Source organism: Balaenoptera borealis, assembly GCF_965194805.1.
Source record: "Balaenoptera borealis genome assembly, chromosome: 4".
Lineage (NCBI taxonomy): Eukaryota > Metazoa > Chordata > Mammalia > Artiodactyla > Balaenopteridae > Balaenoptera > Balaenoptera borealis.
Genome location: NC_138861.1, coordinates 4936056 through 4948407, shown reverse-complemented (window position 1 = coordinate 4948407; position 12352 = coordinate 4936056). Strand labels below are relative to the sequence as shown.

The following is a 12352-nucleotide window of genomic DNA, read 5'->3' as shown; positions in this document are numbered from 1 at the left end:
GGGAACTGTGTGCAATTATTTATGATTTGCAAGAAACTATAATCACCTGTAAAAACTAACTATAATCCCAGAAGTGCTTAGCATACCATTTCTCATTGCATGAGTTTTTAAGATGCAAGGAGTCTATCCTCCCCAGAGATGACAAAGTGAGAATAAAAAAAAAAACCAAAAAACAGATGATTTCCAGCATCGCGGATGATCTCTAAAGGGTGTCAGTAAAACTGAGTGTTTTCTGAGCACTGTCACCAATGTAGCACATTGGAAGATGAAACCAAGGAGCTGACAGTCAACTAGACATGCAAGGACAATATGAGAGGCAAGATCCACTGATTAGAGGGGGTTTAGCCTGATGTAGAGTAAGTGGTTGATACATAAACATGATGGGATGACAACTGTTGGAAAGAAATTTTCAGGTCAGTCTTTAATTTGTGTCAGTACAGTCAGAAAAAGAGATACTAAGAATTCTTTAAACGATAGCGCCTTCTAGGACATACATTAACTACATGATTGCAGAAAGTAGAAAATTCAGCACCTCCAATGGTACCAGGTCTCTCTGCACAAAGCAAATTTTACTCATAGCTTTTTTTTAATGCATTATAAAAGCTTATAATTAAGATGAATATAGTGATCTATCAAAAAAAGTGACTATTAAATTAACTTATTTGAAGACAGTGGAGGCGTTAGGAAGAAAAAAATGCGGGCAACATTTTAACTGTAATACCATAGAAGACACAAACAGTCTCCTAAAAGGACAGGACATATTACTTGATGAATGATTCAAAGGTGCTTTTAAAAAAACAAATGGAAAATATTATTGCCTCAATGATCATATTTGTTTACTTCCTAAGGTAACATATTTTTTATTCCTACATAATATGTTCCATTTACAGTTGCAAGTGATAATATATGAGCTGGTACTTAAAGTAGGACAGCCGACATACAATGGTGATAAATTTAGGGAATTCTAGGCAGAGGAAACAGCATTTACAAAGGTAAGAAGGTATAGAAAACTGTGCATATTTTGGAATAGTTGGAAGGTGGAATGAGAGAATCAGTGACCAAATTAAGGTAGAAATACAGGCATTGTAGTCGAGGAACTGATCTAAATAGATTTTGTTTGTATGTATCAGATATGATATAATTTTCCTTAAAAAGTATCAGGAAAAAAATTAATTTTATAAGATATTTTACACAATAATGACTGCAAAATAGAATTATGTTTCTAAAGATTTATACTGAAATTAAGACACCCTGCAAATAAAAAGAGCAGTTAAGGAGAGATTAAATTATCTAGGCTATAGCCAAATATGTGCTCGGTGAAGGCTATAAATAGAAATAAAAGTGATACATTTATGAAAGAGGATGATTTATTAGTCAATTGATGATGTATTAAGAGAAAGTCATAACTACAATATTTTTTCAAATTTGTATGATTTTGTGGTAATATGACTGAATACAATAAATACAAGAAAAATAAACATTTAAAAGAAGGAAAATTATTTCAGTATTGAAAAGGTTTAAGTTGCCAGTGGGGTATCCACTTGGAGATAATAAGTAAATAACAAGAATTTTAGGGGAAAGCTTATAAGAGAAGAAAGGTCTTGACAGTCATTATTATATTTGTGTATTTTGAAGTTTCTTATTTTAGTTAACGTTTGCTGTGTAACAAACTGTCTTAAACTTAGTGACTTAAAGCAATTGAAGCAGTTGATTAATTCATGTATTTACAGGTTGGCAGACATCTGGGTGATTCTTCTGGACCGGATCGTTCCTATCCAGTATCACTGTGCCCACTCAGTATCTTCAGGCAGCTGGTGGGCTGGCTGTGGCTGGCTCACTCATAAATGTCATTCATAAAGGATACCTTGGAAAGCTTGGGTTACTGTTTATGTGGTCTCACCCTCCAGCATGCTGGCCTAGATTTGTTCACATGGTTTTGAATTGTAAGAGAGAGAGTAGAAACACACAAAGCCTATTGCAGTCAATGCTAAGAAGGAGTATACCACCACTTCCACTGCATTTTGTTTGCCAAAGTCCAGTCCAAACTCAAAAATAGGTAAACATACTCTACTTCTTGGTGGCTTGGAACTGTTGCAAAGAGGGAAGGGAAGACTACAGGGCCATATTGGATACTTTCTCATAGAAAAATTCAAGTTCACTAATTTTTAAAAAGGTGCCAAAAAAACACAAAAACCAATGAAAGACATTTTTGACGTTATGTAAAATGTTGAAACAATGAAGGAAACTGAAGAAAAAGCCAAAAAGGTCAGATGTATAGTGGGAAGACTACAAAAAATTGTTTACAGAGTTATGTATCATTCTGATACATAACCAAGGTAATCTAACAATTCTTATTTCAGTATTTAATTTGTTTCCATTATCTACATATTAGTGGTGGGAAAAGTAAAAATTTTGAGTAAACTTAAATGTGTCTTTTTTGAACATATTCTGTGTACTGGAACTCAGCCTTGTGTAATGCATCACTTATTCATGTTGTCTCCTTTCTTTGCTTTTTTTTTTCTTTTTCATTAAAGTGGTGTGATAAACAGTCTGCTTCATTGAACTCTTGGCAGTTGTCTGATGGAATTAATTTTATTTCCAATTTTATAAGCTTCTCATTAAATCCTTTTTTCTGTATTAAAAGAAATCTAATTTAATAGATTTTACATTTTAGATCATTTTTAGGTTTACAGGAAAATAGTGAATGGAATGTGCTGAGACTTCTCATATAGCCCCTCTCCTCCCTCACACAGTTTCTTTTTATTAATGTCTTATATTAGTGTGGTATGCTTTTTACAATTAATGAACCAATATTGATACATTATTATAAACCAAAGTCCATAGTTTACATTAGGATTCACTCTTTGTGTTGTACATTCCATGATTTTTCTGGACAAATATGTACTATATTTGTCCACCATTGCAGTATCCTACAGGATATTCTCACTGCCCTAAAAATCTCCTGTGCTCCACTAATTCATCCTTCTCTCTCTCCCCCTGAATTCCCGGCCAATAGCTGATCTTTTTATTGTCTCGTTAATTTTGCCTTTTCTGGAATGTCATATAGTTGGAATCATAGAGTACATAGCCTTTTCAAATTGAATTCTTTCACTTGGCAATATGCATTTAAGGATCCTCTGTGTGTTTTTGTGCCTTGATAGCTCAATGCTGAATAATATTCAATTGTCTGAATGGACCATAGTTCATTTATTCAATTACCTACTGAAGGATATCTTGGTTGTATTACTCAAGTATTAAAACTTATGAGTAAAGCTGCTACAGATATTTGTGTGTAGGTTTTTGTGTAGACATAAGTTTTCAGTTCATTTGAGCAAAGATGGAGGAGTGTAATACTCGGTCATACACAGGACTATATCTAGTTTTAAAAGAAACTGCCAGTCTGTGTTCAACAGTGGCTGTACCATTCTTCAATCCCTCCAGCAATGAGTGAGAAGCTCCATATCCTCACCAGCACTCAGTGTTGTCAGTGTTTTGAATTCTAGCCATTCTAATAGATCTGCTGTAGTATCTAATTGTTTTTATTTACAATTCCTTAAAAGCTTTTGATGTTGAGCATCTTTTCATATGCTTATTTTCTATCCGTATATCTTCTTTGGTGAAAAGTCTCTTAAGTTATTTTGCCCATTTATTAACTGAGTTGTTTGATCTCTTACTGTTGAGTTTCAATGGTTTTTATATAGTTTGAAAACAAATCCTCTATCAGATGTGATTTGCAAATATTTCTCCTGTTCTGTGTTTTGCCTTTCATTATCCTAACAGAACCTTTCGCTAGGCAGAAATTTTAAATCTAATGAAATCAAACATCAATTTTTTCTTTCATGAATTATGTTTTTGGTATTCTTTTTTTTTTTTTTTTTTGGCTGCGTTGGGTCTTCGTTGTTGCACGCAGGCTTTCTCTAGTTGCATCGAGCAGGGGCTGCTCTTTGTTGTGGTGCGCGGGCTTCTCATCGCGGTGCTTCTTTTGTTGCAGAGCATGGGTCTAGGAACGTGGGCTTCAGTAGTTGCGGCACATGGACTCAGTAGTTGTGGCTCGCAGGCTCTAGAGCGCAGGCTCTGTAGTTGTGGCACACAGGCTTAGTCGCTCCACGGCATGTGGGATCTTCCGGGACCAGGGATCAAACCCGCATTCCCTGCATTGGCAGGTGGATTCTTAACCACGACACCACCAGGAAAGTTCCTGTTTTTGGTATTCTATCTTAAATGTTATCACCAAACCAAAGGAAGGTTACCTAGCTTTCCTTTTACATTATATTCTAGGAGTTTTATAGCTTTTGTGTTTTACATTTAGGTCTATGATCCATTTTGAGTTAATTTTTGTGAAAGATATAATATTAAGTTTTTGTGTGTGTGGCTGTCCAGTTATTTAAGCACCACTTCTTATTTTTCCACTGAGTTGCCTTTGCTCTGTCATCAAATATCACTTGGCTATATTTGTGTGGGTCAATTTCAGGTCTCTTTTCTGTTCCACTGATCGACTTGTGTAATATTTCCTAATACCACACACACTGTTTTGATTACTGCAACTTGAAGTCTGGTTGTATCAGTACACCTACTTAGTTCTCTTCAATATTGGGTTAACTACACTGATTGTTTTGATTGGGATGCTCTGGCACCTGTACATCAAATTGGGAAAACTGACATCTTGACAATATTTATTTATTTATAATCATGAATATGTTTATTATTATTATTTGCCTTTATTTAGATAATCTCTGATTCTTCATTAGAGTTTTGTGGTTTTCCTCACACATATCTTGTGTATGTTCTCTTAGATTTATATCTCAGTGTTTCAGTTTTTTTTTTTTTTTAACATCTTTATTGGAGTATAATTGCTTTACAACGGTGAGTTAGTTTCTGCTTTATAACAAAGTGAATCAGCTATACATATACATATATCCCCATATCTCCTCAGATTTTTTATGTTAATGTCAATGGTATTGTTTTCATAATTTTAAAATCTAATTGTCCATTGATGGTGTATAAAAGAGCAATGGACTATACCATAAAAACCTTGTATCCTGCAAACTTTCTATAATTGCTTATTGTCTCCAGAAGTTTTTGGTTGATGTTGATTTTTAATGATTTAATTACTAATGCTGATTTTTCTTAGATAATTGCTTAATCTGCCAAAAGAAAGAGAGTTTTATTTCCTTCTTCCTAATCAATAAATGTTTATACCTTTTTCTTGTCTTCTTGTACTAGCTAAAACTTCCAGTATGATGAGTAATATTCCATTGTATATATGTGCCATATCTTCTTTATCCATTCATCTGTCAATGAACACTTAGGTTGCTTCCAGGTCCGGGCTATTGTAAATAGAGCTGCAATGAAAATTGTGGTACATGTATCTTTTGGAATTATAGTTTTCTCAGGGTATATGCCCAGTAGTGGGATTGCTGGGTCGTATGGTAGTTATATTTTTAGTTTTTTAAGGAACTTCCATACTGTTCTTCCTAGTGGCTGTATCAATTTACATTCCCACCAACAGTGTAGGAGGGTTCCCTTTACTCCACACCCTCTCCAGCATTTATTGTTTGTAGATTTTTTGATGATGGCCATTCTGACCATGTGAAGTGATACCTCATTGTAGTTTTGATTTGCATTTCTCTAATGATTAGTGATGTTGAGTATCCTTTCATGTGTTTGTTGGCAACCTGTATATGTTCTTGGGAGAAATGTCTTTTGAGACCTTCTGCCCATTTTTGGATTGGATTGTTTGTTTTTATGATATTGAGCTGCATAAACTGCTTATATATTTTGGAGATTAATTGTCAGTTGTTTCATTTGCAAATATTTTCTCCAGTTCTATGGGTTGTCTTTTCATCTTGTTTATGGTTTCCTTGCTGTGCAAAAGCTTTTAAGTTTCATTAGTTCCCATTTGTTTATTTTTGTTTTCATTTCCATTTCTCTAGGAGGTGGGTCAAAATGGATCTTGCTGTGATTTATGTCAGAGAGTATTCTGCCTATGTTTTCCTTTATGAGTTTTATAGTGTCTGGCCTTACATTTAGGTCTATAATCCATTTTGTGTTTATTTTTGTGTATGGTATTAGGGAGTGTTCTATTTCATTCTTTTACATGTAGCTGTCCAGTTTTCCTAGCAACATTTATTGAAGAGACTATCTTTTCTCCATTGTATACTCTTGCCTCCTTTGTTAAAGATAAGATGACCATAGGTGTGAGGGTTTATCTCTGGGATTTCGATCTTGTTCCATTGATCTATACTACAGTTTTTGTGCCAGTACCATACTATCTTGATTACTGTATCTTTGTAGTATAGTCTGAAGTCAGGGGGCCTGATTCCTCTAGCTCCATTTTTCTTTCTCAATATTACTTTGGCTATTCAGAGTCTTTTGTGTTTCCATACAAATGTATCCATATATAAAAAATGGATAACTAGTAAGAACCTACTGTATAAATAAATAAATAAAATTCTAAAATTCAAAAAATCAAAAAGATTACTTTGGCTATTCCAGGATTTTTTGTGTTTCCATACAAATTGTGAAATCTTTTGCTCTAGTTCTGTGAAACATGCCATTGGTTGTTTGATAAGGATTGCATTGAATCTACAGATTGTTTTGGATAGTATAGTCATTTTCACAAATGTTGATTCTTCCAGTTGAAGAATATGGTATATCTCTCCATCTGTTTGTATCATCTTTAATTTCTTTCATCAGTGTCTTAGAGTTTTCTGCATACAGGCCTTTTGTCTCTTTAGGTACGTTTATTTCTAGGTATTTTATTATTTTTATTGTAATGGTAAATGGGAGTGTTTCCTTAATTTCTCTTTCAGATATTTCATCATTAGTGTATAAGAATGCAAGAAATTTCTGTGCATTAATTTTGTATCCTGCTACTTTAGCAAATTCTAGTAGTTTTCTGGTAGCATCTTTAGGACTCTCTATGTATAGTATCATGTCATCTGAAGACAGTGACAGTTTTACTTCTTTTCTGGTTTGGATTCGTTTTATTTCTTTTTCTTCTCTGATTGCTGTGGCTAAAACTACCAAAACTATGTTGAATGAGAGGGGTGAGAGTAAGCAACCTTGTCTTGTTCCTGACCTTAGTGGAAATGCTTTCAGTTTTTCACCATTGAGAACAACGTTGGCTGTGGATTTGTCATATATAGCCTTTATTATGTTGAGGTAAGTTCCCTCTATGCCTACTTTCTGGAGAGTTTTTATCAAAAATTGGTGTTGAATTTTGTTAAAAGCTTTTTCTGCATCTATTGAGATTATCATATTGTTTTTATCCTTCAATTTTTTAATATGGTGTATCACATTGATTGATTTGCATATACTGAAGAATCCTTGCATTCCTGGGATAAACCCCACTTAATCATGGTGTATGATCCTTTTAGTGTGCTGTGGATTCTGTTTGCTAGTATTTTGTTGAGAATTTTTACATCTATGTTCATCAGTGATATTGGCCTGTAGTTTTTATTTTTTTGTGTGACATCTTTGTCTGGTTTTGGTATCAGGGTGATGGTGGCCTCATAAAATGAGTTTGGAGTGTTCCTCCCTCTGCTATATTTTGGAAGAGTTTGACGGATAGGTGTTAGCTCTTCTTTAAATGTTTGATAGAATTTGCCTGTGAAACCACCTGGTCTTGGGCTTTTGTTTGTTGGAAGATTTTAAATCACAGTTTCAATTTCAGTGCTTGTGATTGGCCTGTTTATATTTTCTATTTCTTCCTGGTTCAGTCTCAGAAGGTTGTGTTTTTCTAAGAATCTGTCCATTTCTTAAAAGTTGTCCATTTTATTGGCATATAGTTGCTTGTAGTCATCTCTCATGATCCTTTGTATTTCTGCAGTATCAGTTGTTACTTCTCCTTTCTTATGTCTAATTCTTTTGATTTGAGTCTTCTCCTTTTTTTCTTGATGCGTCTGGCTAATGGTTTATAAATGTTATCTTCTCAAAGAAGCAGCTTTTAGTTTTATTGATCTTTGTTATTGTTTCCTTCATTTATTTTTCACTTATTTTAATCTGATCTTTTTGATTTCTTTCCTTATGCTAACTTTGGGATTTTTTGTACTTCTTTCTCTAGTTCCTTTAGGTGTAAGGTTAGATTGTTTATTTGAGATTTTTCTTGTTCATTGAGGTAGGATTGTATTACTATAAACTTCCCTCTTAGAACTTTTGTTGCATTCTGTGGGTTTTGGGCCATCGTGTTTTCATTGTCATTTGTTTCTAGGTATTTTTTTATTTCCTCTTTGATTTCTTCAGTGATCTTTTGGTTATTTAGTAGCGTATTGTTTAGCCTCCATGTGTTTGTATTTTTTACAGTTTTTTTCCTGCAACTTTTATCTAGTCTCATAGCATTGTGGTCGGAAAAGATACTTGATATGATTTCAATTTTCCTAAATTTACCAAGGCTTGATTTGTGACCCAAGATATTCAGGTTTTCCACAGATTCAGGTTACATCAAGTTGACTGTGGAGATTTAATCTGCTGCTACTGAGGCTTTATGGAGAAATTTCCATTTCTCTTCTTTGTTTGCCCAGCTCCTGGGTTTCAGCTTTGGATTTGGTCCTGCCTCTGCATGTAGGTAGACCTCTGGCATCTGTTCTTTGCCCAGACAGAAAGGAGTAAGGAGTTTAAGGAGTGGTTGTTTAGGGGGCTTTGGTTCACTCAGGCTGGGGGTGGGTGGTGGGGAGTGGTATGTTAGTTATAATTGTAATGCCGGACGACCCTGCTGCAGTAGAGGCTGGCTCACGTGACGTTGCAGCAGCCCGAGGCGCGCCGTGCGTTCTCCCGGGGAAGTTGTCCCCGGATCCCGGGAGCCTGGCTGTGGCGGGCTGCACAAGCTCCCGGGAGGGGCGGTGTGGAGAGTGACCTGTGCTCGCACACAGGCTTCTTGGTGGTGGCAGCAGCAGCCTTAGCGTCTCATGCCCGTCTCTGGGGTCCACGCTGAGAGCCGCGGCTCGCGCCCATCTCTGGAGCTCGTTTAGGCGGCGCTCTGAATCCCTCTCCTCGCGCACCAGGAAACAAAGAGGCAAGAAAAAGTCTCTTGTCTCTTCGGCAGCTGCAGACCTTTTCCTGGACTCCCTCCTGGCTCGCCGTGGTGCACTAGTCCCTTCAGGTTATGTTCACGCCGCCAACCGCAGTCCTCTCCCTGCGATCCGACCGCAGCCCGAGCCTCAGCTCCCAGCCCCGCCCGCCCCGGCGGGGGAGCAGACGAGCCTCTCGGGCTGGTGAGTGCTGGTCGGCGCCGAGCCTCCGTGCGAGAATCTCTCCGCTCTGCCCTCCGCACCCCTGTGGCTGCGCTCTCCTCCGTGTCTCCGAAGCTCCCCCCTCCACCACCCGCAGTCTCCACCCGCGAAGGGGCTCCTAGTGTGTGGACATCTTTCCTCCTTCACGGCTCCCTCCCACTGGTGCAGGTCCCGTCCCTATTCTTTTGTCTCTGTTTTTCCTTTTTTCTTTTGCCCTCCCGAGGTCTGTGGGGAGTTTCTTGCCTTTTGGGAGGTCTGAGGTCTCTGCCAGCATTCAGTAGGTGTTCTGTTGGAGTTGGTCCACGTGTAGATGTATTTCTGATGCATTTGTGGGGAGGAAGATGATCTCCACGTCTTACTCTTCTGCCATCTTGAAGGTCTTATGCTTACCATTTTTAATTAAAATAAAAATGCTATTGCTTCCAAGAGGAATCATTATTTTGTGAGTATGTAGAAAAAATATTTTAAAAAACATACAATGAATTTGTGGTGTATCACCAATTATAAAATCGTTTTAATTTTACAGATGATAAAATGGGAAAGTGTGACTCCTAAAATTGTGTTACAATTTTAATCTGTTTAGTATAAAAGCAAAAAATTAGAGGCTATACGTCCAGAACTTTAAAGAAATGTTTACTTACTTTCTCTAGTGGTATGATTTAATAACCTTCATATAAACATCTTCACATTTATAAGAATGGAAGTTTTTCGTTGAACATTTGGATATGGATAAAATTCTGGTAATTGCTTTATAAACAGTTTGTATTTCTTATGGAGAAATTTTATATTTAACACATGCTTGATATTTTATTTAGAGTTTAAAGAACATAGAGTTCACCATTTAATAGTAATTACCTGTATTTACCATGTTCACAAAATGGAAAATCTGATATTTTCAGCCTGATGCTTTGTTTGACTGGGTTTAATAACTGATTGTTGAACTTTGTTATACTCTCTTTTGAGAAAATGACACCACCTGGTTTTTCCTATCCTACTCACTTCCAATTTAATTAAATTTAATGAAATAAAGTAGTTCTCAAAAAAACAGAACATCCTTGAATAATGATACTATTTTATTCTACTTATTATAGGCATAGAATTCCCTTGAAGTTGATAGCAAAAGATTGTATGTCTGATGTTCTTTTTAGTTGGAAATTACTGAATCATTGAATAAATCTTATTATAACTGGTTGCTGAGAGAAAATGGAAATATAATGAGGAATTGGAACAAAAATAGTATTTGATCATCCGTCTGCATGTCAGTAAGACAATTTTTTTACTGAAGACTCTTTCTTGGCATCTACGTTGCAGTTAATATCCATACAGAGATAAAAATACATCGAAGTTTACATCTCAGCCAGTTCCAGGGAAAAGATAAATAAGTGTTTTTGTCTTCATGCAGTGCAGACTTGTGTTTACATTCCTTAATAAATCTATCACTTAGTAAGGTGACCCACTTAATGTTCTTCGGTTAAATGTTCAAATAAACACATTTTTTGTTACTGAAGTTAGAGTGAAGGAAGGCAGAGTAGATGGAATGTGAACTTTCTTTAGAGCTATTTTTTTCCCAAAAACACAAGCCCCTCCAGTGTATATCAACCTATAAAAATTCAGCACGTTTATCCAGTGGCATTCCGTGTAGTCAGTTTATAATAATTTACCTTACACTTTTTTAGCTATACATTAATAAACGTCCACAGGGAAAGTTGCTTTCATATCACATAGTTTCTCTTGGTAATCTTCCAGAGGATTCACTATTAATATTGGCATTTAGTTCCTAGAAAAAATTAAGTCTGCTGGGAAATAATGAAGATAAATCAATAGTTAGTTAGGTAGATGATAGAAAGATAGATAGATGATAGATAGAAAAAAAAGCAAAGACAAGGGAACTTCAGCCATTGGGTGCCTTTTTCCATCTCTCACATGTGGAGGAACACAAACCTTGATCTCAGCAGCCCCTAAAGCCACAACAGAGCAAGACTGGTGGAAGTCTACCTCAATTGTGCAACAAATAGCATATGTTTCTATTTAAATTAATTTATTTTTAAATTTCCTTCTTTATTTTGGAAAAATACAAAAATGGACCCTACTTATAAAAATAGGCAAACATAAGGCAAACTCTTATTTTTAGCTGTCTCACATAAATGCATAAATAATTTATTCATTTTTTCTTCTTTAAAATATAGTCATGGAATATGAAAATTAACTTTTAAAAATAATGTAAGCCCTATAAAGTAACCACAGGTTTCACTAAAGCTACTTCTATTGCCAAATTCTAATGCCAAAATGATCTTAACAAATCTACCATTTTATGAATTATGCTTGGGAAGGAGACGAAAGAAAGAGCTAAAATAGTAACTGAGAATCAAGCATCTGATAAGATTATGGTAAAGTTAATCTAATTTGTTAAGTTCACTTCTCTGCAAAGAAAGAAAATTCAAAAGCCACTGGTTGTTATGGCCACCTTACTATTAAGTTAATCAGATCAATTGCATGGAACTTCTATCACCTATTAGTCAGCCATTATGAATGATAAAACCCAAACAAACCAAAAGACTTAACTGCAAAGTCATCAGTTCAGCCTTGCTATACAGACACCACCGAAGTATTTCAGGGATGCATAAATATTTTGAAATATGTTTAAATAATATGTCTTGACTGCCAGTAACATATTTCCAGGCAAATGTTATTGAAAATATTTGGACTGTTTACAAAATTCTTTAGACACCTTTTTATTGTATAGAAATATTATAAGATCTTTTTTCTCCAGTTACCTGATCAAGAATGGGCTCACTAACCTAATCTATAGCTCAGGGAACCCTACTCAGTGCTCTGCAGTGACCTAGATGGGAAGGAAATCCAAAAAAGAGGGAATATATGTATACATAGAGCTGATTCACTTTGCTGTACAGTAGAAATTAACACAACACTGTAAAGCAACTATACTGCAATAAAAATTAAAAAGAAAAATAGAGTGGGCTCACTGGTTAATTATTTAAATACAGACTCACACATGTACAGTCTCTTTGCCTCAATGGTTGTTTTATATTTGTCATCTCCTTTTGCCATTTTCCATAATAGCAATGAATATTTGTTTCTCATAAAAACACAAATTTTGCTTA

General features: G+C 35.6%; 2 long non-coding RNA genes across 2 annotated transcripts in view; one reads left to right on the top strand and one right to left on the bottom strand.

Annotated features, from left to right (window-relative positions):
- LOC309628614 overlaps positions 1-3747 on the top strand; it is a 49059-nt gene extending 45312 nt beyond the window's left edge. The window contains exon 3 of the long non-coding RNA XR_014244584.1: positions 1731-3747. This is a non-coding gene — a long non-coding RNA (uncharacterized lncRNA). The remainder of the gene's footprint in view (positions 1-1730) is intronic.
- Positions 3748-8339: 4592 nt separating this feature from the next.
- Positions 8340-12352, bottom strand: part of LOC309628619 — a 238162-nt gene continuing 234149 nt past the window's right edge. Inside the window, exon 2 of the long non-coding RNA XR_014244589.1 lies at positions 8340-9051. This is a non-coding gene — a long non-coding RNA (uncharacterized lncRNA). The remainder of the gene's footprint in view (positions 9052-12352) is intronic.